Below are 6,172 nucleotides of genomic sequence, written 5' to 3' on the forward strand. Positions count from 1 at the left end.
CTGTTCACATGGCTCAAGGCAAACAACTCCAAGATGGTAGGACTAGGATTGAAGGATCCCAGATTCCTATGTCACTGATTGAAGAAGCAACAGCCAGAGCAGCAGCCTGACCTGATGAAATGTAATGTGAGCAAGAAATAGTTTGTTGTGTTAAGCCCCAGCAATCATAGGGGTTGTTTGTTACAGCAACTAACATTAATTACTCTGATATACCATGTCTTTGTGTTTTAGGTTTTCTCTAGGATACAGCAAATATCTGGAATGTTTTGTTTTGTTTTCTTTTAATCCAATCTGAGGATATCTTTCGTTTAGCTGGTGAGTTTAGACCATTTATACTTTATTGTGATTTTAATTAATTGTTGATATATGGCATTATGTTTACCATTTCATTTTGTGCTATCTGTCCTGCTTTTTCTATGTCTTTTTCCCGCTTTCCTGTTTTCTTTCAGATTGTTCTGATTCCACATTTTCCCCTCTATTGCTTTGGAAGTTATACACTCTATTTCTATTCTTAGTGATTACTCTTAAATTTTAGCATGTGTACTTAAAGTCTAAATCAATAGCTCCACCCCCTGCCACTCTATCCAAGGGCCTTAGAATGCTAATCACCATCCTTTGTCTTAAAAGTTACTGTTATGCAGTATTTTAGCACCATCTTGTTTTTAACCTCCAAATTAGACATTATCGTTGTTTTATAAATCTCAGACTTTCCTTCTGGGATTGTTTATCTTGATGTATACTCCTAAAAGCTCCTTTAATGAACATCTTTTGGTGATAACTCTTTCAGTTTTTGGTTTTCTGAAAATGTCCTCATTTCACCCATATTCTTTTTTTTTTTTTTTTTGTGAGGAAGATCAGCCCTGAGCTAACATCCATGCCTATCCTCCTCTTTTTTTGCTGAGGAAGACTGGCCCTAGGGCTAACATCCATGCCCATCTTCCTCCACTTTATATGGGACACCGCCACAGCGTGGCCTGACAAGCGGTGCATCAGTGCACACCCGGGATCCAAACCCGGGGCCGCCAGCAGCAGAGCGTGCGCACCGCTACGCCACGGGGCCGGCCCCTCACCCGTATTCTTAAATACGTAATTTAAGTAGGTATCAAATTCTACATTGACAGTGGCTTTCTCTCAGCAATCTGAAGTTATTGTTTCACTGTTGCTGCCAGTCTAATTGTTGTTCCTTTTAGATTATCTCTCTTTTCTCTCTGGCAGCTTTTAAGATTTTCTCTTTGTATTTTTTGCTCTTCAGTTATACTGAAGAAGATTGACCTTTCCACATGCTCTCTCTTCTGTCTCCATTTTGTTTCACCTTACTGTCCTTTGATAGTCTGCCTTTATGCAGAGGTCTCAGTTCCAATTCCCTACCTTCCCTGAGCCCAAGATCTTGTCTCCCACGCATATGAGGTCATTAAAACACAAGCCTTTAGGTTCCTGGGAGTGATGAATGTGCTCAAGGTCATCAGCCACTTACCATGCTAGTTTGTAGCTCCCTCTTTATTTTCACTCCTGAGGATTTTCCTTCTTACAAACTCAACTATACCATTTAAAAGATGTTTTTTGGGGGGGGCCGGCCCCATTGCCAAGTAGTTGAAGTTCTGCGCTCCACTTGGGCGGCCCAGGTTTGTGGGTTCGGATCCTGGGCTCAGACCTACTCCACTCGTCAGCCGTGCTGTGGCAGTGTCCCACGTACAAAATAGAGGAAGACTGGCACAGATGTTAGCTCAGGGCTAATCTTCCTCAGCAAAAAAATATTTTTTTAAGATTTTTTTTTTGTATTTTATCTAGGATTTCTATGGTTTTTGCAGTGGGATGGTTTTTCAGAATATTTAGTCTACCATTTTCTCATAAATGAAAGTCCACATCGTCACTTTATTCTGTTGAATTTTATCCTTAGGATAAAATCTTGAGAGTGAGTGGTACTACTTGCTGCATCATGGATTTTAAACATTTTTATAGCTATTCATATGTGTTGTCAGATTGCTTTCCAGCCATTCTCCTTTTGAGTGGTGAGTACTGTATTGATGTTTGCTTATCCACTTCATGGAGGCAGAGTGGGGCCCATAGAGTATGGGCTTTCAATCAGCCAAATCTGATTATCTCTCTCACTACCCAATCTTTCTATCCCTCTACTATTCATATATACAGTCATGTACCACATAATGACATTTCGGTCAAAGATGGACTGCATGTATGACCATGGTCCCATAAGGTTAGTCCCATATAGCCTAGGCGTGTAGTAGGTTATACCATCTAGGTTTGTGTAAGTACACTCGATGATGTTCACACAACAACGAAATTGCCTAACAACACATTTCTCAGAAAGTATCCCAGTCATTAAGGGATGCGTGACTGGATAGAGATTAGAGAAGTTCTTTCCCTTAAAAGTTTTGTTGCGGTTTGAGATGCGAGAGAATTAAGAAAGAAGGCACCATTTGAGAAAGGAGAGAATGAAGATACATGTAGAAGAACTTCTGGCTAAAAATGCTGGCTTAAATATCTGTCTTAGTCTCTGCTCCCCCATCAAGCCCCACTAAAATAACAGTAAAGAGATTTTTTTTAAGGCACAAACCTTCAATGATAAAAAGAGATTAGAGAAAACAGTGGCAAAATTTTGTCAGTTGGAAAACTTATGAGTAGTAGTTGACATAGCAGATCTGAGAAAACTGTCTTAAACTGGCCTTGAGGAAAGCTAAGAAGCAAACCAATTTTTACACTGTGGCACCCGCAGAAGACTCAAGAATTGGCAACAGCAAAGAGGTTACCTTTGGAAGTGAGGGGTGAAGGAGAAGGAATTGGCTTAAAATCTGTTTAAGGAGCAATTAGAACACCAAAACCCTTCCCCACTGTTTTTTTTTTTTATTGCGAGTTCCCCACTGTTATGGGTTGAAGTGTATCTTGTCCTCTCCCACAGAAAAGATATGTTGAAGTCCTAACCCCCAGTGCTTCAGAATGTGACTTTATTTGGAAATAGAGCTGTTACAGATGTAATTAGTTAAGATGAGCTCATACTAGAGTAGGGTGGGTCCCTAATCCAGTAGGACTGGTGTCTTTATAAAAAGACAGTCATGTAAAGGCAGAGTCAGTTAAAAGAATTTAAACAGTCGTCTCTAAGGATCAGAAAATGGAGGAAAGAGGAGCAGAGTCTAGTGGATTTTATAACAATCATTTTATAATTATTGGACTTTTAAAACTGTGCAAGTATGCATTTGATTTTAAAAACTAAATTTCTAAAAAATACAAGAAGCAGGAGAATTGTTGGGATGCAGACAGGAGTGTGCTGGAGCGGCTCATACTTAACTTGCTCAAACTGGTTGTTAAATTTCCAGGAATTTTGTGAGCCAGTTGTTAAATACAGACATTATTAAAAATTAAATTGTATAAATTTACAATTAAATAAACTATTATATTAAAAGAACAGTTAGGGCCGGCCCCGTGGCTTAGTGGTTAAGTGCGCGTGCTCCGCTACTGGCGGCCCAGGGTTCGGATCCTGAGAACGCACTGCCGCACCGCTTCTCCAGCCATGCTGAGGCCACGTCCCACATACAGCAACTAGAAGGATGTGCAACTATGACATACAACTATCTACTGGGACTTTGGGGAAAAAAAGGGAAAAAAAAAAAAGGAGGAGGATTGGCCATAGATGTTAGCTCAGAGCCGGTCTTCCTCAGCAAAAAAGGGGAGAATTAGCATGGATGTTAGCTCAGGACTGATCTTCCTCACAAAAAATAAATAAATAAATAAAACAAATAAAATAAAATAAAAGAACAGTTAGTTACTCAAAATTCATCATTTCCTAATTATTTTACTACATTTTACTATGGTCTATGATCTTAATGTTATTTATATCGATTGTATCTGTCTGTAGAGATGCTATATTATGGTGTGCTACTGGACACTTCTCAACTCTCTGTTGTGATATCATGTTGGTCACTTGAAAATATATGTATTTCTTGTTGTTTATTTCTTCAACTTTTTATTTTTAAGTATAACACATCCATAGAAAACCATATAAAACAAATATAGAGTTTAATGAATTATTATAAGGGAAGGCAGCTTTGTAACTACCATCCGTGTCAGAAAGAGAATCATGGCTGACCACCCTAGAAGCCCTCCACCTGCAAAGGGTAACTAACCCTTCAAAGGGTAACATACTTTCTGACTTTTATGATAATCACTTCATTACTTTATAGTTTCATCACCTAAACATGTATCCATAAACACTATGGTTTAATTTCGCCTATTATCTTTATATGACTTTTACCTCTTTTTAATCTGTAGGTTCCCCGTTCACCTCTTTTTTTTCCCCTTATAATTTGTTGACAAAACTGGATCGTTTATCTGTAGCATCTCCCATGATCTTGATCTTGCTGATTGAATTCCTCTGGGATAGCTTAACATGTTCTTCTGCCCTCTATATTTCCTGTAAATTGGTAAGTGGATCTAGAGACTCATTTTTCATTATTAACAACAACAAAAGTACTAATTCAGCAAATTAATATTGAACATTTATTACATGCCTAAATGGGATGCTATAAAAATACAAAGTAATTTTTAAGGACTTTCATTATTTCAGGCAACTGACAGAATCTTCTTGAGGAACAATTTGTTATAGTTTACTCTATAACATTAGCTTGGTTGCCAACTCAGAAGGCATCTCCAAAAGTGTTAGGCCTTATGTGTGAAATATATATTAACTGACAAAGGGACTCCTGATAATAGCATAGGAGTGGTACAGCAGTGCCTTCCTGAAGAAATTATTAACCGCATAACCACTTGTACTGAAACCTCTGTCTGTTTCTCAAGGCTGGTTTTAACAATGGTACATTTACCAAGCACCACTGACAATGAATGCAAATATCATAGAAACAGTTTTAGGGACTCAGCAATAAAGGATTTTTAAAAAGAGGAGGAGGAAATTTCATTACATGTTTCTAAATAATCAGAAACTTAAGTTAAAAAAAAACACACAGAATAAGATTCTATAATTTGATGCTCTCTGTAACTTTTTCCTATGATGAATCAATAATACAGTCTCCCAAACTAATGCTAATTATTTTTAGAATAATATTGAAAACTTGAAAAAAATGTTGATTTTCTTAAAATCAAATCTCAAGGCTTCCTGTTCATTAACAGTACTTGGCTAAATTATTTTGTGTTGTTTAATTTAAAATAATTTTATGGCTTATTTTCATAGTGTACTAGTGAATGTTTTACGTTATATATATTATGTTTATAAAATTAATGAAGTTTTAGTAACGAGAACTTACTTCACCTCTACTATTAAATCTTTGCTTGGAAGTAGGTGAGACCAGATTTGTGGACCAGGAAGATATGAAAGAATGAAGATTGCCCAAAACTCAAAGATTTTCAACCCTACTCTATAAATTTACAATATTATATTCAGCTATGATTCATAGAAATGACATTAAGTTTAAAATATTCATGTATATCATTTGTTAAAGTTCTCCAAGAGTAAGTCATTTCCTTCTGTATTTTTGGAAAAGTGAATATTCATTTCTCCCTGGTAATATTAAATTATGACAATCTTTGGCATTAAAATTAACCTGTCAAATTATATTCTCCAAAATTTGCAGAAACATGAGGAACTTCTAAAAGTGAAAATATCAAGATATGATGGTTATGGACCAGACTAAAAAATACCAAAAAGTATACCATTCCATCATGGAATATTAAGAAAGAATCAAACACAACCTGAGCTTATTTTGGATCAATAATTATTATGGGTTTCTATAAATAAAAAGCCTCCAGTGTTAAAAGATGTTGGATCAGCATTTCCGGAAATCTATGACTAATGCTATTATACTGTCTGTCCTAGGGAGTTTTATTATGACATCATCTCTTGAGAAACTTTAAATATTAATCTGTAGGTTATTCTCAGCATGCAATCCGTTGCTTTTTTTCTCATTCAGAGTACTTTCTCATTTAGCACAAATAAGTTAATGTAATTCTTTTAACATGCTAAAGAAAATAGGGTCTGATGATGATATTCAGGTTTGCATTAATTTAAAGTGAATAAAAATGCTCTGTGCAAAGACTATGCATTGCCAGTCCCTTTTTGCCTTCGCACGTTATTTCTGAAGTCACAGCATCAAAGGAATATTATTTTTGACAAAAATTTTAGTGTCACCCCCAAGAATATAGTTTGAGT

Source organism: Diceros bicornis, chromosome X (genome assembly GCF_020826845.1).
Source record: "Diceros bicornis minor isolate mBicDic1 chromosome X, mDicBic1.mat.cur, whole genome shotgun sequence".
Classification (NCBI taxonomy): domain Eukaryota; kingdom Metazoa; phylum Chordata; class Mammalia; order Perissodactyla; family Rhinocerotidae; genus Diceros; species Diceros bicornis.